Here is a 24,936-nt window from a genome sequence, read left to right on the forward strand (position 1 = left end):
TGACCTCAGCCCCCTGAGTCCTGAGACTACAGGTGTGCACTGACATGGTTGGCAGTGGACTCTTAGTGTTATTTTGAATTCCAACTTTTAATAGAAAGAGAAATCTCTCACTTGACAGCACTGTACATTTATTACACTTTTAACTTTCCTAGAGGCAACTCTTTCTCAGAGTTAATATTCTAATTCTACTACTTTCAGTGTGATTTCCTCTCAAGTGCAAAAGGTGACGATTAGAAAGGGCTGCTTTTGGCTTTTGAGTTGTTTTTTAGCTCAATGAAGTTTGCAAAAGAACTGGGATACTTACATGAGCAGCTGTGATGTGGCCCCTAGGAGGAAATATGCACTTAAAAAAAGGCCAAGTGTAAACAAGGAGCACACTGGGAGGTCAGTTTGAGCAGAGGAAGAGGAAGGCTGGGAATAAGGCTGAGACGGGAATATTTCACACCAGCTCCAAAGAGCTAAGCATTTTTCCTGATGCCTTTAAGAGGAGTTTTAGCCATTTTTGGAGAAGAGATGATTGTGGCTATTTATGAACAGCACGTTGCTAGGTGACACCATGGGATGAACACCATGCTAACCTATCACTCACTGACTTTCAGAACTAGCAGTGAGGGGGTGTATAGGGGTGGGGACGGAACCAAGGAAGGCATGCAGAGCTACTGGAATGAGAAGTCTCTTGAGTGAGTGAATCAGCTTTAGCAAACCCTTTGTTTTTTCCCTTCTCCATTCCAGTAGAAGGATCTGGTCAGGGTCTTGGGTCCAACCTACTCCTTGCTCTTGCACTGGGGCCCCTTGTTGCTAGCAGCTTTTTTTTTTTTTTTCCTGTCATGACATTTGGCCTCCTCTGGGAGAAAAGCAGATCTTCTTCCTACAGAAGCCAAGTTGGGAAGTCACCAGGGAGGAAGTCGAGAAGTCAGACTCCCCATGCAGTGAGTCTGAGAACAGCTTCTAAGTCTGTATGCCAACAGCGTGGGAAAGTGTGGGAGGCCATGCATCTGGGCTTGAGTGAAGAAGTCAGGGCTTCAGGACTGGTACTGTGAGTGACAAGGCTGCCTTCCAATCAACTGACCCTCTGCCCGGCACATCTTAGCAACCTAAGTATGTTTTTAGTCGTTCTGTGTTACAAGTTCTTGAAAAAGAATAAATCACCCTTTTGAAATGCATCTAGAGGCAAAGGTATATTTGCCTCTTAAGCATTCATTCACTTAGCATCTAACTCCCCAGGATCCCATGGCTAGAACCCCTGAGTGTCCACTGCAGGATGTTAGTCAACATCCTGAGAGGGTAGAGAATTTGTGAGTCCCTGGGAGCAGGATAGTGTGTGGTTATTGCATCTCGGTCCATTCCCACCTCTGGGACACAAACTTGAGTACAATTCCAAGGCGGACCCTGAGCCACATTGAAAGCGCTTCCTGGAAACAGGGCTTTCCACTCCCTCATTACGGTGAATGAGGCCGTGGTGAGGCTAATGCACCTCCTAGTGGCTGTGACCGCCTAGGACAGGGTCCTTGTGTTTTGCTGCCATGTCATTGTACTTGGAGGGGGGACCAGCTCATGGATTCTCTCTCGTGCTGTCACCAGCTTCTCTGCTGGTGCCTCTGTCATTCTGACAGCCTTACCATATAGCTCGCCACATCGGAGAAGTTGTCCTCAGGAAGACTAGTTTTCAAATGCCACTCTTGCCTAGGGCCACCGCACACCACCGTGTCATCGTAAAGGCTGTTTCATCACAAGCATCGAATGGACGGCCTGCTGCTCTCAGTGTGGCCTTTAGAAAGCCACATTCTTTCCTCCTGATGATGCCATCGCCCACCAACGCAAACTGCTTGGCAAGGGGGATGAAGGCTGCTTCTGCCTCTGCTTACCTTCCCTTGGCTGGGGCCTCATTGACACTGTGTGTGGTGGCCCTGTATTAACTGATGCCAGATGCTAGCTTTCTTGTTTGTTTCTTTCTTTTTAAGACAAAGTCTCAGTCCAGGCCGGCCTTGAATTGTCTGTGAAGCTGAGGATGACTTTGAGCTTCTGCTCATCCTGCCTCCATTTTCTGAGTGCTAGAATGACAAGCATACACCACGATGGCCAGTTTTTATGCAGTGCTGAAGATCAAACCCAAGACCCGATGTGGGCTAGACAAGCGGACTGAGCTATGTCCTCAGCCCCAGATGCTAGGGCTCTACAAAGCTCTCCACTCTTCTCCATTATGTGCCAACTCCCAACAGAGTGAGTGAGGTGGGTTCTCACAAGCTCCACAAAGATACCAGCGAAGCTTGAAGTGAGTAAATAAATCATAGCTTGCACCACAGTTGGTGTGTTTGATTGAATCCATGACCAATACTGGCTTTGCTGATGGTCACATTGCCCTGCATTTGTCTAGTAGATACAGTTTGGCTTGCCCAGATGTGTCTGCCTTATTGCTGCTGCTGAACTTCCCATTATTTATTCAATAATCAAGCCTTCCCCTACTTCCTGCTTGTTTTCATGCCTTTGTCTACCTGTGTTTGTTATTCTATGAGCCGAAAACTCCCCCTTTCTGTGATTGCTTCTTATTCACACCATGATGTAAGTGTGGACTCGGGGGTCCTCAAGGGGCTTTAACACGCTCTTTGTTATCACCACCGTTATAATTTGTCCCTTTGCCCCCAGTTTTGTCCACTTGAGCCTGTGCCAGTAGCTCCCATCACAGGCCGATCAGTGATCACGTGCCCTCTGTTCTCTGAGCACTTCCTTACTATCTGGCACCATAGATATTCCAGGCTTGTTTCCAGCATTTCCCACCCCAGTCTCCAATTTGCTTCAATGGAGGAAAGTATTAGAAAAGGCACTAGATGTGGGCTGCTACTGAGGTATTGCAGCTGTCTGCCTTTGCCCTGCACAGGTGTGTACATATGCATACACACATGCTCGTGCATTTGCATCCATCTGTCTGTCAGTTTGGCTGAATGTCTATTATCTTTAGATCCATCTGCCTACCTATTTTAAAAACATACAAATAAAAAAGCTCAAGCTCGTTATTTTTTGTTTATTTTAGACTTGTTTATTATTATCACTAGTGTGTGTGTGTGTGTGTGTGTGTGTGTGTGTGTGTGTGTGTGTGTGTGTGTGTATGTGTGTGTTTAATGCCACAGAGAACAAGTGGAAATCAGAGATCAGAGGACAGTTTTCTGGAGTCTGTTCTCTCTCCACTGTGAGATCCGGGAATTGAACTCAGTCATCAGGCTTGCACAGTGAGTGCCTTTACCTGCTGAGCCATTCACCAGCTCTTCTCCAGTCTGTAATGAAGGGTTTGAGCCTCTCCTTTTGTTTATACCTGTCCTTTAGCAGTGAGAGATTTACATCCCACTCTCACGTACTCTGTCTTCCTCCATCCCACTCAGCTCCTGTGGCCCTCTGCCCACCATCACGCTGCTCTCACTGCCATAATTTTCAAACATGGTTCTCTGACACCCCCAGGGATACCAGGTACATCTTATTCTTCCCATTCCCTAACCTTCAAAACCCTTCGCATTGAAGCAGGAAGGGTCTAGGAAGGGTCAGGAAAGAAAATGGGAGAGGTGGACTCAGAGAGGGGATGTGAGGGAGAGAAGAGGGGGTGGTTAAAATTCCTTAAAAAGTGAAAAAGAATTCCACAGAACTAGATATTCTTTAATAGTCCAGGTAGGGAGAGGGCTTTGGCCTATCACTTCAGTCAAGTGTTTTTGAATTCTCCAATGCAAACACTACAAACGCTCTTTGACTTGTGATGGGATTATGTCCTGATGAATCCATTATAAACTGAAACTATGCTGTTGAAAATACATCCAGCCTACAAATACCATCACTTAACCCAGCCTACCTCAGCTTATGCAGAACTCTTACACTAGCCTGGAGTTGGCAAAACTTACAGAGCATAAAACATGTTTTAGGATAGAATGTCGAATATCTCATGAGACATGTGTGTTGAGATGAAACCCAGAATGGTTGTTTCAATAGTTGGTGTTGTTAGCTTGGCAGAATCTAACATGACCTAGGAGATGGGTCTCTGGCCATGCCTACGTGTGTGTGTGTGTGTGTGTGTGTGTGTGTGTGTGTGTGTGTGTGTGTGTGTGTGTGGTGTGTGTGTGTGTGTGTGTGTGTGTGTGTGGTGTGTGTGTGTGTGTGTGTGTGTGTGTGTGTGTGTGTGTGTGTGTGTGTATGGTGTGTGTGTGTGTGTTGTGAGGGCGTATCTTGATTATATTCACTGATGCTAGAAGAACTGTTTTAATTATGAGCGAGACCATTCCCTGGACAGGGGATCCTGGGTTGTATAAAATGGAGCAAATGAACTGAGCACTAGCATGTGAGCCTTCCTTCCTCTCTGCTTGCTGATGGGTGCAGTGTGGTTGCTTGGTCAAGTATTTTATCACAGCAACAGGAGAGGAAACCAATACAGTACAGTGATGTAGGCTTTTGATGTACAGTTTCTGCTGAGTAGACTCTGCCCTTGTGACAATGTAAGTTAGGGATTGTCTGTTAACAGCAGGGGACTGCTGCTCTGAAGGACTGTGGTTGGCATGGAAGACTAGCCATCCAGACAATAAATAATGACTGGCTTGGAGGAGAAGAAAATAATGGAACCTTCATATACCCTTTTTTAAACTGGAAAATTGGAAAAATCATGCGCTCCAAATATTTATTGACAGTGAGATCTCCAGGAGAGTTGGTCACATTACATAGGAACCAAGCTAACAGATAGTATTATTCAGCTTTAAAAAATCTAAGCTTTGATGAAATGTGCAAAAGCAGACTAAGAAAGGAAGGGCTCACAATTCCAGGCGACAGTCCATCATTTCAGGGAGAACAAGGTGGCAGGAACTTGAAACACCTGGTCACATTATATTCCCCAGTCAAGAGCAGAGAGCAGTGGACTGCTGCCTGCCTGCCTGTGCTCAGCTAGGTCTCTTCCCCTTCAAGCCCAGCCTAGGAAACGATGCTATTCATATTCACAGCGGGTCTTCCAACTTCAGCTAACCCAACTAAGAACAGTCACTCACAGATCTGTTCACAGGCCAATCTAGACAATTTCTCATTGAGATTCCTCCCCTGGGTGATCCTGCATGTATCCAATCCACAAGAAAAATTAACCATTACAGTGAAGATCTAAAAAAAAAAAATAATAACCAATTCTATAGAGTGGGAAGTTGCTATTCAGTTAAATTAAGGGCAGGTAAACTATGGCCCATCTGTAATACTGGCTGTAATAAAGCTTGGGACACAGCCATGCTTATAGCTTATGGACTGTCTGAGGTTACTTTGTGCTGTGATGGTGTTGCTTTATAGGTACAAGAGAGATTGTAAGTGCCCTAGGAAGCTCAAATATTTACTCTATCATTTTATAGAAAAGTTTGCTGCGCTCGCTCTGAATTAGCAGATTCAAGTATATTCGTTGTTTACCCGGGAATATTTTAATAATGAAATGTACAAAGTCTGTGTGTGTGAATCTTTATGTGTAATTGCTTAAAGTAATTGAAACCTAAAAGAAACTGTCGGTGAATACAAAGCCTCTGTACCGGCAGCCACCATGGACAGGAGATAGTCGTTGTGACCCAGGTGATGAGAGAAAAGTTCGGGACTCACAAGCACAATTAGACATTTGAAACACATTCCACACAACCCTCACTGGCTTCTCTAAAGATGGGCAAGGCAGCCCTCCACAGAGAGCCACCAGCTGCCACTGGTGAGGTGAATTTTGTACCAGTGGAACCTGTTGAAAGACGCATTAGCCTGCACAGGATGTCTTAGGCAGCTTGAACTTGAAGTCTCATGTCCATCACCAGCATGCAGAAGCTCATTCTCTTTGAAAATGTTTCTTCTTCTACCTAGTTTCTCTCTGCTTCTTCCCCCTTTTTTCTTCTCCACTCTGTGTCTCTGGCCGTCTCTTCATGCTTCAGTCTAAACATTTCCCCCTGATCTACATCCAGCTTATACAGTTTTTGAAGCTGTTCCTAATTTGGTGTTCAGTCCATTCATTGAAGTCTTACTTGTGTTTCCCCCCAGATTTTGATTATTTTATGCTTCCTGAATCTCTGCCAATATTCTCAGAGTTATCTTTTAATGACTCGGGCATGTTAGTCATATGTATTTTAAGTTCATAGCTAATAACCACATTATTTGGATCCCTTGTACATTTATATCTGTCATGTGTTCTTTCTTCTGCTATGGAATAATCCTTTTGTACACTGTGAAGATGTGTTTCTCTCATTAGTTTAATAAATCGCCAACTGGCCAATAGCTAGGCAGGAAGAGGTTGGGCAGGAGAGCCAGAATGAGAGAATGCTGGGAAGAAGAAGGGCAGAGTCACCAGAGTCACACAGGGAGAAGCAAGATGAACATACTGTGCTGAAGAAAGGTACCACCACGTGGTAGAACATAGATAAGAAATACAGGTTAATTTAAATTGTAAGAGCTTATTACTAAGCCCAAGCTATTGGCTGATCATTTACAATTAAAAATAAGTCTCTATGTGGTTATTTGGGAGCCGGCTGGTGGGACAGAGCTGAGTGGTGGGACAAAATATTCTGCCTACATTCTTCTCTGTTTGATTGTGTTTTCTGCTCTTGATGACCCAGTAATTCTTTAATGAGACTGACATTGATCTGATTGTCTCAGTCTCTGGCTTATGTGCTCCTCTTCCAACAAGGTAGCCTTTGCTTAAGTAGAAATGGAAGCAATGAAGGGTAGTAGTTAGAGATCACCTTGATTCACATAGAGATGGGAAAGATCGGGAGCTGGACTTGAGTTACTGAGAAGGCTAATCCAGCTGTGATAGTTATTGTTGTCTGTGTGACAGCATGGAGAATCACTGGGGAGATGAGCCTCTGGACATGCCTATGGAGGATTGTGGTGATTAAGTTATTTAATGTGAGAAGACCTACCCACTGTGGTCCTGAACAGAACAAATGGAGAAGAAAGAGGAGGTCAGCTGCATTGCACATTCACCCATATCAGATTCAAGACTGGTGATGATGTACGGCTGCTTTGAGCTCTGTTTGCCACGCCTTCCCCACCATGAGGAACAGCATCCTGGAACTGTGAGCCAAAATAAACCTTCCTTCTCCTAAGTTGCTTTTGTTGGATATTTTATCACAGCATCAGAAAAGTAACTGCATTAGTAAGGGTTCTCTAGAGGAACAGAACTCACAGAATGAGTATATATATGTATGTATATATACATATATACATTATATGTGTATGTATATACACATATATACATACATATATATATTCCCATACACACACACACACACATACACACACGAGATTTACTAGAATAGCTTACAGGCTGTGGTCAGCCTAGTCCAGCTTTGGCTGTCTACTAACAGAAGGTCTAAGAGTCCAGTTCAGTCCACAAGGCTGGATGTCTCAACTGGTCTTCACTATACGTTGGAATCCCAAAGAAGTAGGCTCCAATGCCAGGGAAGGAATGGACTTGTAGTCAGGAGAGAGATCAAGAGCAGGAGCAAGCAGACAAAAAGAGAGAGCTTCCTTCTTCCACGTCATCTACATAGGCTGCCAGTAGAAGGTGTGGTCCAGATTAAAGGTGGCTCTTCCCACCTCAAAAGATCTGGATCAAAGGTATATCTTTTCACCTCAAAAAAAATCTAGGTTAAAGGGGGGCCTTCCCACTTAAGATGATTAAATTAGAAAAATGAAATTCCTCACAGGTGTACCTGACTGCTTGGGTTCTAGTTAATTCCAGAAGTACTCAAGTTGACAACCAGCACAGCCACCACAGTAACTAAGCCACCAGCTTACCCCTAAGCTCCACTGCCCCAAGCACCGTGGTCAGTAGAGCTGAGAGCTTGATGACCCTTTCAGCCTGGTTCTTCTTAGAGAGAGAAGCAGGTCTAACTGCACTGCCTGGCCCCCCATCCCCACAGTCAATGAACTTCCCAATGCCTTCAGATTGAAATTTATTTTACATTTTTTCTTTAAACATGTACAGAGGAAAATACTTCTGATGAAACCCATCCAACAAATCTAGAAGGAAAGCTTCACTGAGAAGATGAAGTATAAGTGTTTTTACTTAATAAAAGATCAAATGTAATTACTATTTGCCATTTTCCCTGTCATATACTTATGGATAGTATGCTCCCTTGCAGATTGTTAAAGAACATTCTGAATCTACTGTTTTAAGGTAAAAGTGAAGTCTACTAGAAAGACAGTAGCCACTTTTTTTTCTTTATTAAGAAATTTTCTGCTCACTCCACATACCATGCACAGATCCCCCCTCCACTCCTCCCACCCCCAGCCCTCTTTCCCACTTTTGAAGTGCTATGGAGAAAGAAATTTGCAAAGGAGTGTAGCTAGAGTTTTCCTGCCTGGCCCACAGTCAGGACAAATCTCTGTCACCAGCCAGTCCCACAACCACTCAGACCCAACCAAGTAAACACAGAGACTTATATTGCTTACAAACTGTATGGCTGTGGCAACCTTCTTGCTAACTGTTCTTATATCTTAAATTAATCCATTTCTATAAAGCTATACCTTGCCACGTGGCTTGTGGCTTACCGGCATCTTTACTTGCTGCTTGTCATGGCGGTGGCTGGCAGTATTTCCCTCCACCTTCCTGTTCTCTCAATTCTCCTCTCTGTTAGTCCCGCCTATACTTCCTGCCTGTCCACTGGCCAATCAGTGTTTTATTTATTGACCAGTCAGAGAAATTTGACATACAGACCATCCCACAGCAAAGGAGCATAGGTGCTGAATGTGTGCGAATGTGTTTCCATGTATTCATGTGTCTGTGTAGATGTACATTGCATATACATGAAGGGCAGGACTGAAAATGGATTTTTTACTGGATTTCTTCTCCACTTCATTTTTTTTTCTGATGTAAGTTTTCTCACTGAACTTGACATTCACCTATTGGCTAGATTGCTTGGCCAGTGAGTTCCAGAATCTTCCCGTCTCTACTCTCCAGTGCTGGGGTACTGATGTGGGGACTACCGCACCCACATCTAGATGGTGGCTGAGAATTCCAGCGTGGGTCCCCATGCTTGTGCAGCCAGAACTGTCCCTGCTGAGGCACTGCCCAACCTGCAAAGGCCTTCCATCCAATGCACTTCCATCCTGTCATGGTTTCACTACTGCAGAGGATGTTGGAATAGCTCCTACGAATCCTCCCATTCCAGGCTAGCTCCTATAAACTCTTCCATGCTGGGCTAGCCCCTACTCTCCTACCCCAGGCTAGCTTCTCTGTGATGGTTTGAATGTAATTGACTGCCCCCCCCCCATAATCTCATAGGGAGTGGCACTATTAGGAGGTGTGGTCTTGTTAGGGTGGATATGGTCTTATTGGAGGAAGTATGTCACTGTGGGGGCTGGTTTTGAGGTTTCTTATGCTCAGGACACTGCCCAGTGTGTCAGCTGACTTCCTGTTGCCTGTAAAAATGTAACACTTTCAGCTCCAGCACCACATCTGCCTGTGTGCTACCATGCTCCCCGTCATGATCTTAATGGACTGAACCTCTAAAACTGTAAGTGAGCCACCCCAATTAAATGTTTTTTTTATAAGAGTTGCCATGGTCATGGTGTCTCTTTACAGCAATAAAAACCCTAACTAAGACATTCTCCAAACCCTCCCATGCCAGGCTAGCTCCTATGAACTCTCCCATGCCAGGCTAGCTCCTATAAGCTCTTCTATCTGCACAACCCTTAAACAGTAGGACTCATAGCTTTCTAATATATTTAAGCTTTCTAGCTGAAAAAAAAAAAGAACAAGTTACAGGAGTCTTGAAGCCATCTTCTAAAAATAAAACAATGTAACATCTTCTCCTTCTTTGCCTAACAGCAGCATAAATGGAAAGTTACTCAGTTCTCCACTACACTCCCACCACCGAAACCCTTGGCATTTGCATAGCTTGGGTTTACAAAAACAAGACCCATAGTTGTAATTTAATTAACATAGCCAAAGATGTAGTTTTCACCTTTGGATTTACATGTCTGTTTTATTTTTTCTAATTAGAGCAACTATTAGCATCAAGTCTAAAAATCATTTGAACGTAGGACCAGATAGTCGAAGCACATTCATCAACTGACTCGTGAGCGGTTTACTAAGGAAATGGTGATTTTGTACTGTGTGGATGTTTTTGAACATTTTCTTTCTAACATGTTACTGAGAATACACACAATAAATGAATATTGTAGTAGACATAGTTTACAAAAGAACATAGACACACAAGGACCGAACCTCAAAAATATTGCTGATGGATATGTGGCCAAAATCTTCAAATACTGCTTCCTTAGGGATATATCAGAGGCAGTATAGACTGAAAAAGAAATTATTGTTCATATTTCCAAGACAAAATAAAACCCCAAACTGTTAAAAACAACAACAACAACAAACAGAAAAACAAAACTGGGTTAAGGTTCATTTTAACTGCAGAGTCAGGCACAAATGGGAACTTCTGCTTCAAATTACTTCTCTTCTTTGTTTCAGGCGGGCACCATGGTTTGTACGAAGCTCCCTGGAGGCCAGAGCCTCTTCCACCAATTCCTTGGCAGTCGGGAGCACACATTCTAGCCCTTTTACCCTGCTTTTCTCATCTGTAGGACAGGGCAATGGTTGTATTTTACCTATTTTTTTGGCAGCTGACAAGTGAACATCTCTCCGGTTTGCACTTGTCCCCTAGTCCTTCTGGACATCCCCATGGAAATCCAAATATCCAGCAACCCTCCCGCCTGGAACAGCCCTTTGGAACTGAGTAGCCCTGATGACAGGGCCAGTGAGAGGTCCTCCTCAGGACCTTTCATCACCTTGCTGTTCTAGTTCTTCTCTGTTCTTGTCAATTCCCTGAGCCAATAAGTAGTCTTCAAACAAAATGTTTTTCTGCCTAAGTGAACTAGGGTATTTCTGATGCTTGCACCCAGAGACCTTAAGACATAACTGTGGCTCATGGCCATTCTGTTGCTGTTTGTTTTGTTTTAAAATTATTACACAGAAAATAAGTACTTTTCGAGCACACGTTGTTGGGAGCTTTACCACCTGACTGGTGCATGCTCTGTCTGCATGTGGAATGGTTGTGTGATTGGCCAATTCCCTCCTGTGATCTCTTCAGAGTCAGTCTGCTGGCTCTCCTGCATGGGTCTTACCTTGTGGTCGGTCTGTAGTCTAGGTAGCCATCCATCATCCCATCTGCCCCCCATGTCTTTGGAAGGTTGATGAGGATCAGTTCCATGCATTTGCAGCTAGGCAGTTACCCCAGTGGTTCAAAAACAGCATGGGGGCGGGGGGGGGGGCGGTCATCATTTTCCTGAACTGTATTTTCTTGAATTCTTATATCATCTTCTGCCAGGATGCTGAGGCTTTAGTTACCTGACTCCACTGCCCATGGGACCAACTAGGGGAAGACGACTAGGGGCAAAGAGAAAGAGAGACAGGGGGTGTGATTGATTGCCTCATCCTCTTGGAACCCCATCTTCCTGGACTGCAAAAGAAGGTTCAGCTCTGTGGCCTCACAGCCTCCGTCATTACTGCCATGGTATTGCAGGTGTAAGAAAACAGAGAGGGGAGGAAGGAGGCGGCATCCTCTCTGAGTTTTGGCAGTTCCCTTTTCTGTTTCTGGGCTAAGCATACAAGGTTTTTTGATTTTTGTTGTGTTTGTTTTTAACTCTCTCTGGTCAGCCAGTATTTACCCCTCAGTTGTTCAGACCTGTCTTCAGTTCAGCCTGGGGAATACCAGACAGGAAAAGAAAAACAAAAGCCGGTAAGCACTGCAGTTTGGTGAGACCTAGGATTTTGGCTGTCTCCTGTCCGCCCACTATCCTTTACCTTCCTCTCTTCCACAGCCCATACCACTCTGTCTAAGGTCTGCAGTGGGGAAACTCTCTGAGCCTTTGTAAGATTCCATGTGGTGTTGCCCCCATGTGCCAGAGAGAAACAGAAAGATCTTTAAATGTTAGACAATGTTTTTTACCCACTCAGTTACTTTGTTTAATGATTCTGGCCCCAGATTAATTCAAGTTTTGTTGAAGTATTTAAAACCTGACTGGCTCAAAGACAATTATGCCCAGAACTACTGATGAAACATTTCCTCCTTTGGAACTTCATCTAAAGCTCTAGTCCGTGTGTTCTGTTTTAATGCTATTTATGTCACAGAACAAAGAGGATTTTCAATTTCTTTATTTTTAAAAATCAAGATATAATTGCATCATTTACCCCCTTTCTTCTCTCCAATTCCTCTCGTGTACATCCCCCCTTGCTCCCTCTCAAACTTATGGCCCCTTTTCCTTTAATTGTTGTTGCTGCGTGTATATACACAAATGCCTAAATAAATCAATACAACCAGCTGGGTCCATTTACTGTTAATTGTATGTATATGATTTCAGGGCTGACCATTGGATATTGGATATCCAATGAGGGAAGTCATCCCTTAGGAAGGCTGCTTCTTCTGCTCTCAGCAGTCCTGGGCATCTTATAGTTCTTTGTCTATGGGGAGGGGTCCCAGGAGATTCCCCACTCCATGCTAGCCTGCCTACTGGTGGTGAGATTCTTCAGATCTTAGAGTAAAGAGATTTGAAGAGGCCATAAGACTGTCATTTGTAGATGAAAGTTGAGCTGAGAGGAGTTCATGGACAGGAAGTCTCTGTTTTTGTTTCTTCTACGTGCTCCCAAATGAGAAAAAGCCAGTCAATGGCAAGCTCCTGAACTTTTGTTGTGTCCACTTGAGTCAGTGAAAAGAGAACTGGAACTAGGTTCCAAAGGGTCAGTTGTCCTAGATCAGGGGCCAGCAGACCACAGCTCATGAGTCAAAATAGTCAGTCTACCTACTCTCTGAAACTAAATATGTAAAGTAGTAATGTAATAAATATGTATTGAAATAAAGTTTTATTGAAACAGAGGCACACTCCTTTCTTTACATATTGCACGTGACTGTTTTCCTGCTATAGCAGTATAGTTTACTAGTTGCAACCAAAGTTGACCCAAGTAATTTAAAATGATTTCTATATGAGTCTTTATAGAACACTTCTTTGCAGAAAATTCTAAACAATCATCAACAACAAAGACCACCCTGGAATTAATGACCAATAAAGCTAATGTTGGCAGGTGTAAGAGTGACATACAAAAGACTGCCACTTTCCTATATTACAACAATGAACATGTGGAATTAGAACTAAAAACGAAATACCATCTATCTTGGTACCCTGTGATATAAAATACTTAAGTACAAATCTTGAAAAACACACAAGATCTATCTGGGAAAGTTGTAAGATGGAAGGAAAGAAATCAGAGAACTAAATAAATGAAGAGACAATCCACAAAGAGATATTTCATGGCTAAGAAGAAAGTATCATACTCCAAATTTGACTTATAGAGGCAGTGCAATCTCAATCAAAATCCAAGTAGGTCATTTTGTAGATATCAACAATTGGTCATAAAGTTTATGTGGAGAAGGAAAAGACCTAAGAGCAACCAATAGAGTCCCAATGCAGAAGAACAAGGCAGTATTGAAATAGGGTTGACATTACCCAGCCATGGGACACATGAAAACAACAATAATCAAGACTGTGTGGACTAATGCATACAGTAAATACAGTTCAGAAACAGGGCCGTGAAATAAAGCCAATGGTTTTATGTTTGTTTGTTTTTATACAGGAGCAAAGCAATAAAATAACTGAATATCCAAATGTGAAAAACTAAACCTAGACATAGACATTGTACTCCACAAAAACAACTACAAATAGACCACAAACCTTACTGTAAAGTGCAAAATGATAAAACTCCTAAGAGGCACTATGGGAGAGCAGCTAGTGATCTTCTGTTTGCTGATGACTTTTTTCTTGATGAAACGCTGAAGTTGAGGTCCATAAAGGAAAGAACCAGTGAGCCAAATGTCATTAACTTTCAAAAAATTCTGCTTGGGGGTGGAGGGGGGGAAACATGTAGAGAAGGAGATGAGTGACACACGGGAAGAAAATGCTTGCAGAAGGTTTATCTGAGAAAAGACCTATTCAAAATACACAAAGAGCTCTCTTCCTGCTCTTGCAGAGGACCTAGTTTTGAATCCCAGAACCCATATGTCAGCTCACACCTGCCTGTAACTCCAGTCCCAGGGGATCAACACCCTCTTCTGACCTCTGCAGGCACCAGGTGCGCATGTGGTACACATATATACCTGTAGGCAAACACTCATATACCTAAAGTAAAACTAAATCTTTTAAAGACAAGAACTCTTGAAACTCAACAATAAGATACATCATCTGTTGTTAAAGAAATGGAAATTTAAATAGCACTGAGATTCACTACACACATATGACAATGGCAAGAATCCAGAACACTGATGATACCAGATGCTGTGGGGACCTGGGCAACTGCAATCTTATTCAGTGCTAATGGGAATACAAAATAGAATAACTTTTTTTGAAAGATAGTTTGGTGGCTTTTTTGAAATTAAATATAAAAATACTCTTAGCTTATAAAAGGACAATCCAAAGGAAGTGTCTTAGTTAGGGTTTCTATTGCTGTGAAGAAATACCATGATCATGGCAACTCTTATAAAGAAAGGCATTTAATTGAGGTGGCTTACAGTTTCAGGGGTTTAGTCCATTATCATCATAATGGGACATGTGGCATGCAGGCAGACATGGTGCTAGCTACATCTTGATTTGAAGGCAAAAGGAAGTGAACTGAGACACTGGGTGTTATAGTGAGTCTTTCTCTGTCCCACCAGCCAGCTCCCAAATCACAACACAGAGACTTCTTATTAATTGTGAAAGTTTAGCTGATAGCTTATTTTTGTTTCTAACTAACTTATATTAACCCAGTCTTTTAATCTATGTTCTTTTATGTGGCTTGGTTACATTTACTCTGTATTGCCCATGCTGCTTCTTCCCAGTCCTGGTATCTCTGCCCTTCTTCCCAACATCCTCTGTGCCTGGAAATCCTGCCTAGCTATTGGCCGCTCAGCTTTTTATTAAACCAATCACAGTGACATATCTTTACACAGTGTACTCAAATGTCTTGCAACATTTCCCCCTTTTTGTCTAAATAAAAAGAAAAGGATTTTTAACTCTGACATAGTACAACTACATACAATAAGAACAATGATAATGTAAAAATTATACTTACAATCTAATGTATTTGGCAAATTCAAAGAAAATACTCCATTTTTTTAATCTTATCTTGATGAGTCCAAAGCTTTGTACTTAATTTACCTTCTATCATAACTAAGGAAAAGTACAACTATAACTATCTAGTCTTTAACTCCATCAAAGACCCCAGAAGGATATAATATTACCTGAGTAAACAGGAAGTGCAGTACAAGCAACTTTCAAAACTAAGAAATGACAGAGACATTTGGCTGCCCAGACAGACACCCCAAGATTCCTCTGCAATGTTGGGGCATCCATCTTTAGCTTACAGGCCTAGAATATCTGAAAGACTTTTCTATGAAGCAGGAGCTTTGAAGGACTGTCCCACCTTATCTTGGCAAAATTCAACAGCCTCTTTCCTTTATGTCCTGCTTGTCCAGTTTGGACAAGCATATGGTGATCATTCAAGACATGAACAGTTTTTTGCCAAAATGGCTAGTTTTGCCACATTGAAAGCAAACTCCATATGGAGTTTCTTCGATGCCCATCATCCTTTCTGACGTAAATTGGTGCTGTCAGGAGCAGATGTGTCTCACGGTCATGAAAAGTGTCAGGTTATTAAACATCTTAAATGCCATATTCTGTAGGTCTTTGAAGTGTTTGAAGACCATCTATCTAAGTATATCTGTTTAATCTTGAAAACATTTCTAATATGACTACAAGTTTGATTATTATAGATGAATTTCTTTATTATCCTAAAAAGCTTTCAAGAACTAAAACTTTACATTACCTTTTTAAATGAGCTGTACAATATCTTAAACAAGAATAGAAACATATATATACAGTATAACAAAAATAACCTAAATTTGTATCAATATACAAAATTCCATACTAATGTAAAATATTTAAGACTAGTAGTTGCTTTTTTAGTTTAAAAGTAGATTCAATAACCTACCCTTTTAGCCTATTGTTTCTATATTCCCCCTTTTTCTTTTCAGAACAAGGTCCCTGAATCTAATCTTTGTTCAGTTTTTTTCCTGACCATTGTCAAAAACAACTTGTAACCACACCCCTAAATGATGACAAATATCCATAACCTACTGAACAACCAAAAACCACCCAATCTACCTCTTGGGAATATGGATGTTGTGTTCTCTAGACTGCTTCCTGTTGTCTGGGGGTACTGAAATCTTTGGAGCACCCTGAGAAAATTAGGAAAATAGTCAAGTCCTAGCTAAAATAGTCTGTGAGGCTGGACCATCTCAACCAGCAGCCTTGAAGCTATTCAGGATGCAGAACTCTGAGGAAACTGTAACAGACTCACTTTGAGAGGCTGGATCGCCTGGGCCACTCATTTTTATTAGTGTTTGGTCCCCTGCTCTGAAAACTAACTTTCAAAGGTAACATACATCATGTCTGCATTAACACAAGTATGGACTGTACGTTGTATACAAGCCAGCCAAAGATGATTTTTTTTGTTTTATGTTTGAGCAGGTAAAAATATATATATATATGTATGTATGTATTTTTTTTACCTGTCTTGTAGGGTTTTGTTTTATTTTGTTTTAGGTATATTTCTTTACATTTATAGCTAGATTTTCAGGGAGTCTCCCTCAATCAAATCTGATCTATATCAACCTTGAATGAGTACACAGCCTTTAGTTTCCTGTGGAAACAAAAGCATAACCTCTTCCCCAAAGCAATACATTTTTTTGAGTTCCATTTTAAAGTGAAGGCATTCTTAAAGTTTCTAAGCTGGTTTATTTTAGTGGTCCCTTTTACAGTCCCATGTCTCCCAGCAGCTGTTGTTTGCTTATCAGCAATCAAAAAATTCAAAGATAACACAATGACATACAGGATCCAGACTCCTTATGTATTTCCCATCTTCACAAGCTTATTCTTTTTTTTAATTATTTACTCTTTTTAAAGACTTTATTATTTTTAAACTATTTATTTATTTTTATAACTGTCTATACTCTTTTTCTTTTCTTTTCTTTTTTTCTTAAGCCTACTCACATTGTTAAACACACTGTAACCTGTTTAGAGTTTTTGTTTTTTTTTTCTGTCTGAACCTGCTTTACTGTGTATCTGTAACCTTTTCTGTCTGCATGAGCAAAATCTTACACTGCTGTGCAGCTTAGCTCCTGGCAGCTCAAGCCCACAGACAGTGGCTGGGAGACACATCTCTGAGGTACTGTGGCCCTCATGAGAGACAGCAGGACCAGGAAGCCATGTTTGGCTCTGCTTTTGTGTTTGGAACCTTTTTTGAGCTTTCTTAGGTCTTATATGGAAATACGTTCTCCCACATTGGATGCCATTTGTAATGAGTCTTTCTCTGTCCTGCCAGCCAGCTCCCAAATCACAACACAGAGACTTCTTATTAATTATGAGAACTCAGTTGATAATTTAGGCCTGTTTCTAACTAGTTCTTATAACTTAAATTAACCCATATCTTTTAATCTATGTTCTTTTATGTGGCTTGGTTACATTTACTCTGTATTGCCAATGCTGCTTCCTCTCAGTCCTGGTGTCTCCATCCTTCTTCTTCCCAGCATCCTCTGTGCCTTGAAATCCTGCCTAGCTGTTGGCCATTCAGCTTCTTATTAAACCAACCACAGTGACATATCTTTACACAGTGTAATCAAATACCTTGCAACAGGGTGTGGCTTGTGCAAATATGAGACCTCAAAAGCCTACCTCCACAGTGACACACTTCCTCCAACAAGGCCACACCCCCTAATAGTGCCACTCCCTATGAGCTTTTGGGAGCCATTACATTCAGACTATCACAGGAGGTAACAATGTCCACACAAACTTCTGCATATGGCTGTTTGTGTTAGCTGTGTTCTTTCAGATGGTATTAACTAATCCCATCCATTACATCCGTGTTTAAGTAATGGTTTAGGCACGTTATTAACGACTATTGCCACATTTTTATTACATTAGGGGTTGTAAAATGTAGACAACTAGTCTGATCACCATCATTCAAACTTCCCAGGGGATTGGCGGACAGAATTCTGGAAGATATGCTTCCTCTGGCTTGTGTTTAACCCTCCTACATGCTCTCGTTTTTTAAGTTCTTTAAAGTTTTTTTTTTTTTTTTTTTGAGACAGGGTTTCTCTGTGTAGCTTTGCGCCTTTCCTGGAACTCACTCTGTAGTCCAGGCTGGCCTCGAACTCACAGAGATCCGCCTGCCTCTGCCTTCCAAGTGCTGGGATTAAAGACGTGCGCCACCACTGCCCGGCTTAAATTTTTTTTTTTTATTTAAGTTGAAGCGCAGATCAATGGGTTCCTGTCTATGGAACTGGCTTCCTGTTTACTCTAATCTGGGCCAGGGTCCCCAAGGAAAAGTACTGTTGTGACATTATTTACACTGAAGGTTTGGGCTCTTACATCTCAATCTTCCTGTCCTGCTTCAGATTTCTTGCTTTCCTTACTTTGCATATTTTCTTTTACTCTCTCCCAATAAACGTGTCTTTCATGAAGACTGTTCTAAAATCAGAATGAAATACAACAAGCTCTTCACTAACATGAGCCTGAAGGTTTGGGCTCTTACATCTCAATCTTCCTGTCCTGCTTCAGATTTCTTGCTTTCCTTACTTTGCATATTTTCTTTTACTCTCTCTCAATAAACGTGTCTTTCATGAAGACTGTTCTAAAATCAGAATGAAATACAACAAGCTCTTCACTAACATGAGCAAACTGAGTCTTGAGAGTGTGCACATGAATGGAAAACCCTGCAGGATTTTCTTAACCTAAGAAACGAATCCCTGAAGACGTTTTAAAAAGATGGGATCTCACTATGTAGCTCTAGCTCTGGGTGACCTGGAACTCATTATGTAGGGTCAGGTTGGCTAGAATTCACAAAGATCTGCCTGCCTCTGCCTTCTGAGTGCTGGGATTAAATATGTGTATCACCAAGCCTGGCTCCTGGAGACTTTGTAAAGCCATATTTTTCCTAAAAAAAAAAAATAATAATTTCAGGTCCTTTCTGACCTTGAAAGACATGGAGTCTAGTCCGGACCTGTGTGTCTGTTCTTGGGTGGGAGGCCCATTGCTCAGATTTTCCTCCACAAAAGCCTCTTTTATGCCACAGCCTCAGGCGGCTGAGTAGTACACATAGGCAAGATGCAGAATTGTGACCACCATGTCCTTTTCCACTTGTTTTTAAGCTTGTTTGCTTTTCTATGAAGCAAAGTTAGAGTTTATTAAGAAAAGGTTTTAACATAGGATTAAGCAGATGTATTACAAGAGACACAGGGAGATGCTCAGAGGAAGGAAAGTATACACTGAAGACAAGGCTGCAGGTTTCACAAGACAGAGTCGCTTTGGGGACATTTAACTTATGTCCATCTTAATGGGGCAACATAAAATCTTCCAACACATGTCTATGCCATCTTCATGTCTAGGCTTAGAGACAGACTGGAACTGAGACTTCTGTATCCCTCAGTAGTATAACACTTTAAAATAGCTTATTAGTTAATGATGACTGTTGGCTAAAAGCATGAAGAAACAGGAGTGTAGTGGTTACTTTTCTGTTGCTGTGATAAAACGACATAACCATCGTCGTGGGGAGGCCTGACAGGGAGCAGGAGGCATGGCAGCTGCGACAGAAAGCCAAGAGCTCACATCAAGGGAGCAAAGATACAAACTAGAAAGTGAGTGTGAGACTATGAACTCTCATAGCCTATCCCCAGTGATGTATCTCCTCCAATTAGGTTGTAAAGTGGGGATCAAGTGTTTGGATATGGGAGCCTTTGGGGGACATTTCTCATTCAAACCACCGTAAGTAGTTTCAGCTATTATAAAGGGCCATGTTCTGGAGTGCTAGAGTTTGTCAAAGCCGAGTAATCTAGGATCACACAGGCCTGAGACCCAGACACCTTCCATCTTATTGCTCCATTCCTAAGGATCTCATGACCCTGATTTATTATGAGAACAGTTATACTCTTTATATCTGAATTCCAGCCAATGGTCGGGGGGGGGGGGGGGGCGGGGGAGGCACAAAGAACAGCATACCCCTCTTTTTATTTTACTTTTTAAAATCTTCCTTCCTTCCTTCCTTCCTTCCTTCCTTCCTTCCTTCCTTCCTTTCTTTCTTTCTTCCTTCCTTCCTTCCTTCATCTCTCTCTCTCTCTCTCTCTCTCTCTCTCTCCCTCCCTCCCTCCCTCCCTCCCTCCCTCCCTCCCTCCCTCCCTTCTTTCTTTCTTTCTTTCTTTCTTTCTTTCTTTCTTTCTTTCTTTCTTTTCGAGACAAGATTTCTCTGTGTAGTCCTGGCTGTTCTGGAACTCTCTCTGTAGACCAGGCTGTCCTTGAACTCAGAGATCCAATAGCCTGCCTCTGCTTCTTGAGTGCTAGGGCTAAAGGCATGCACAACCACGTGCAGCTCTGTCCCCTCTATTTAAAAGTAAACTTCGGAGTTTCTTATACCACTTTCTCTTTGCATTTGTCAGAATTGGTCACATAGCCCACTCAGCTGTAAAGGAGAAGGAGAAATATCTTTAGGTCATGCAACCAGAAGGTCAGTTAAAAGCTTATGAGTTTCGTCACTATGAAAGGAGAAAAACATGGGTATCAGGAGACAACTGGTCAGAGAATAATACAATTAATAATGTCAGCTACAAATAAACATCAGGGCGGCAAACAAGAAACAGTGGGAATTCAGTTCTCAAACTGAAAACAAGGTACTTGGGTTGAGGGTGTCCCTCAGGGATAGAACCCTTTTGTAGCGTGTACAAGGCGCTGGGCCCAGCCCCCAACATTGCAAAACACAAAGACGAAGAAAACACAAAGCAGCTTTAGTTGTTGTATTAACTTTTGCTAAAGTATTAAAAATTATTTCAGATACGGCTGAACATACTTCCCAGCATGACATCAAACTGCCATGCCTTGCTCCTTCTACTAAAAAGATGTTCTTTCTGGGGTCCTTTCGGTGAAATTTGAAAACCCACACTTGATGAAAACTAAATTATTGTGGCCAGTGTGTCTCTATTTCAGTGAGTTCCATTTTTGGGAGAGGAAAAAAAAAATGATTCTAAAATAGTTTCATGTGTATTATATTTTTAAGGTTGGGGTAAATGAGTGCTCATTGAATCCATTTGGTACTTGGGTTTGATGGCTTTGGTTTTTGAATTGGTCATGTGGGAGAGGAATGCCTTGAAATCATTTATTTACTTTCTGCTTTATATAAAGCACGCTATGTTCCCAAGCTCAAATTTTGTAGAAGAAATCCCCACTTCCAAACAGCATATTGTCCAAAGTGGTCACCCCAGCTCTCCCCTCCGGGTAACTGTGGCTGACTCACTGAGCACTGGCAAGACTCCACCTTCCACAAACATTCTGAATTCTGGAGACGTTAGGACAAGCTTCCTGTTTGGTCAGCCTGTGGCTAGGAATCAAATGAAAACTGTGGTTTACCTCTCTCTGGGGATGGTATGCAGCGCAGAACTCACTGGGGGAGAGTCTAGGTGCTCCTGTGGGTGACTGGCAGGAACTCAGGAATCCCCTCAGCCAGCCTGAGCCTCCCCAATGGTGGAGAGCCAAATGCTCTGCTTCTCAGCTTTCTCTTGGTCAACCTCACAGTGCAGCTTTGCTTTGTGCCTTAGTGATCCAAAACACACAGACAAGGTGAGTGCGACAGTTTTGTATGTTTTTCCTCTAGGATTTAGTTTCTGATAAAAACAAAACAAAATAGACAAACAAAAAAAACCCAAAACAACAACAACAACCAAAAAGACTTCTGGAAATTGGAGGAATGACTCAGTCAGTGGTGGTTAGAAGCTTATAGTGCCCTTATAGAGGACATGAGTTTGGTCCCAGCAACCCTATTGGGCAGCTCACAACTGCCTGTAACACCAGCTCCACAGGATCTGATCCCTCGTCTGGCCTCCTAGGGAACCTGCACTCATGTGCACATACCACACATACATATACACATCATTAAAAATAAAATAAATAAGGGTTGGGGATTTAGCTCAGTGGTAGAGCGCTTGCCTAGCAAGTGCAAGGCCCTGGGTTCAGTCCTCAGCTCCAAAAATCAATCAATCAATCAATCAATCAATCTTTAAAAAATCCAAACTAAAACCACTTCTTCCTCCGTTCGCTTTCCATGCCCCTTCCTCTTCAACGGATCCCTTCACATGTTCTTACTACTCTCTTCCTCCACTTTTGTTACCATTTCCTAATTTGAACCCCACCCCCACCCCCACATTCCTGCTATTTCTTTTCTAAAATTGTAAAATACTGTAATGTGCAATTAACTATGTGTCTTTTTTTTGAATTTTAGTTCGTTCTTTCTTTCTTTCTCTCTTTCTCTCTTTCTTTCTTTCTCTCTCTCTCTCTCTCTCTCTCTTTTCTTTCTTTCTTTCTTTCTTTCTTTTGACAGGGTTTCTCTGTGTAACAGTCCACCCTAGCTGCCCTGGATCTCGCTCTGTAGACCAATCTGGCCTCACCCTCACAGAGATCCGCCTGCCTCTGCCTCCCAAGTGCTGGGATTAAAGGTGTGCACCACCGCTGCCCGGCTAAGTTTAGTTTTAAAGCACACATTAACTGCATTCACATTGCTGGACAAGTATCCCAACCCACTCTCTCCAGAGCACTTTTTATTATGCACACTGAAATCATACCCATCATACAGGAATTGAAGTTAGATTGTCAAGTTTGGAAGCAAGTGGCGTTACCTGTTGAGGCCTCACCTTTTTTAATTTTTTTTCATCAACTTTAAACGTGATTCTATGCTAAGAAACAGTTTGCCCAGGATTTGAGATTGATTTTGAAAGCCTTAAGAAACAGTAATTTAATGGTAGTTCCAAGTTGGAAAACAAGAACAAAATTGTGACAATTAAAAGCAGCCAGATACATCAGAGGGGGCTGGAGCACACAAATAAGTAATGCACGAAAGAGCGGGCCTGAGTTCTCTTTCCCTTCTTGGGCACATGCTATGTGTACACCCCCAAATCCCTGTTACTCCAGTGTCCCTGAAGAGGCTCTGGGTGACTGGCACTCAGCAGAGCCTAGATGCTCTCCCTGGAGATCTTTCCCCAGGAGTGAGGCAGACACAGTTGGGAGCCTGTTCATCGTTGTTGGATGCTCCTTGGTCTTCTCTGGAGTGAATCACTAAATTGGACTTCTAGAATGCTACCCTGAGAAAAGTGGGCAAAGCTCTCTTTGAATTAGAACGCAAACCAGATAGATCTGGAATACATCTCCTGTCCCATGGAGAGGCAGAAGGCTGTCTGTGGAGGAGGCGGGATCTGCGGTGTGGTGGGCTTGCTTCCCACAGCTGCGAGCTGACTTTTCTGGGAAATGAGAGAACTTATTTGTTCAGACTTCAGACCCATCGCCCTTCACAAGCTTGTAGGTGAGGCCCCACGTGGCCTGTTTTCAGGTTCTAGGTTTGATTCTTATGGACAAATACAACTTCCAGCCTCAGAAGCCAGAGGAGGGATGGCAAAGGACATATGGCCTTGCGGTTTTTGTTTTGTTTTTAAATCACATCAGGCTTCTTACACATTAAACGGGCTCTTCCAAAACCGAGTTTGATGGGTTAAGTGTAAATGATCTTAAAACATGTGGATTAAATTTTCCAAGAAGCACACACCCACGGATTTAAACATCAGAAGGAAGAGCGCGGTAATGTTAGTGCTGGGCTTTCCAGACTCCGTGTGCTCTGCTGTTCCTAGTGCGTGCTGGGTTTCCAGAATCACACTCAGTTGTGGTTTTTTTTTTTTTCCAAAGGTGACTCAGGGGGTGATTGACTGTACAGTTCTCTGAGAAATGTGGCTTTCCCAGGAGCTGTGTTAGGCAGCTCACATTTAAAAACCGCATTTTTGCTTTAATTTTTCAGGCTGTGTCTCCATAACACCAGTTTACCAGGGGCTTAACTGTTCCGAAACATCACTGTGGCAAGCACCAACAGTTCCACCCACATCATTACTCCCCATCCAAAGGGCTGCACAGGTAGACAGAGCAACCCACCCTCTCCTGCTTTGCTTAGATGAAACACTGGAGGGAGGGAGTACTATAAGGAAAGAACAAAGGTACTACAGTCAGATGTGGGTTCAAATCTCACTACTCTCTTACTGATTTTCTCCTGTAGATTTTACTGTTTCTCTCCCCACATCCCCCCCCTTTTTTTTTTGGTGTGAGTGTGCTGTATAGGTGAATAGGTATGTGTGCTTAGATGCATGTGGGTACATGTGTGTGATCTTGTGTGTGGAGGCTTGAAGTTGATATCTGGAATCTGCCCCCATAGCTCTTCTACTTTATTCTTTGAGGATGAGTCTCTCAACAAAACTCAGAGCTCACCAATAAAGCTAGTCTCCCTAAGCCACCTTGTCTCCACCTTCCAAGGATGGAATTACAGCCATTCCCACCCCCTCCAGCATATGCATACCTTCTGGGAGTCCAAACTCTGGACCTCTTGCTTTGCTTATGTATCAAGTGCTGTAACTGCTGAGCCATCTCCAATGCCCTCATTAAAAACAAACAAACAAATTTTTAAAAACCCTCATTATATCATGAATAATGAGTGTGAAATACATTAAGTACCCCAAAGAGAGCTGGGTACCCAGGAGTTGCTTATGAACTTGAGTTGATAATGGTAAGCAGACCCTCATTTCAATTTCTTTCTTTCTTTCTTTCTTTCTTTCTTTCTTTCTTTCTTTCTTTCTTTCTTTCTCTCTCTCTCTCTCTCTCTCTCTCTCTCTCTCTCTCTCTCTCTCTCTCTCTCTCTCTCTTTCTTTCTTTCTTTCTTTCTTTCTTTCTTTTTCCTTTTGTCGTGGGCTATTGCCTGCTTCTGGAAGTTTTCATAACAATAGCAACATACTCACCCTGTTTCCACTACCCAGAGTGGTGAAATGCAATAGTACATAAAGATTACCCTGTATAATT

At 42.3% G+C, this 24,936-nt stretch overlaps 1 protein-coding gene across 1 annotated transcript in view; it reads left to right on the forward strand.

The window, feature by feature from the left end:
- Positions 1-843: 843 nt before the first annotated feature.
- Fam98b (family with sequence similarity 98 member B) overlaps positions 844-24,936 on the forward strand; it is a 76,974-nt gene continuing 52,881 nt past the window's right edge. Inside the window, exons 1-2 of the mRNA XM_052723982.1 lie at positions 844-1,098; positions 1,962-2,272. The gene's annotated coding sequence lies outside the window, so the exon portion shown is untranslated. The remainder of the gene's footprint in view (positions 1,099-1,961; positions 2,273-24,936) is intronic.

This window comes from Peromyscus californicus, unplaced genomic scaffold (assembly GCF_007827085.1).
Source record: "Peromyscus californicus insignis strain IS unplaced genomic scaffold, ASM782708v3 Scaffold_7__1_contigs__length_154581171, whole genome shotgun sequence".
Taxonomy (NCBI): Eukaryota; Metazoa; Chordata; class Mammalia; order Rodentia; family Cricetidae; genus Peromyscus; species Peromyscus californicus.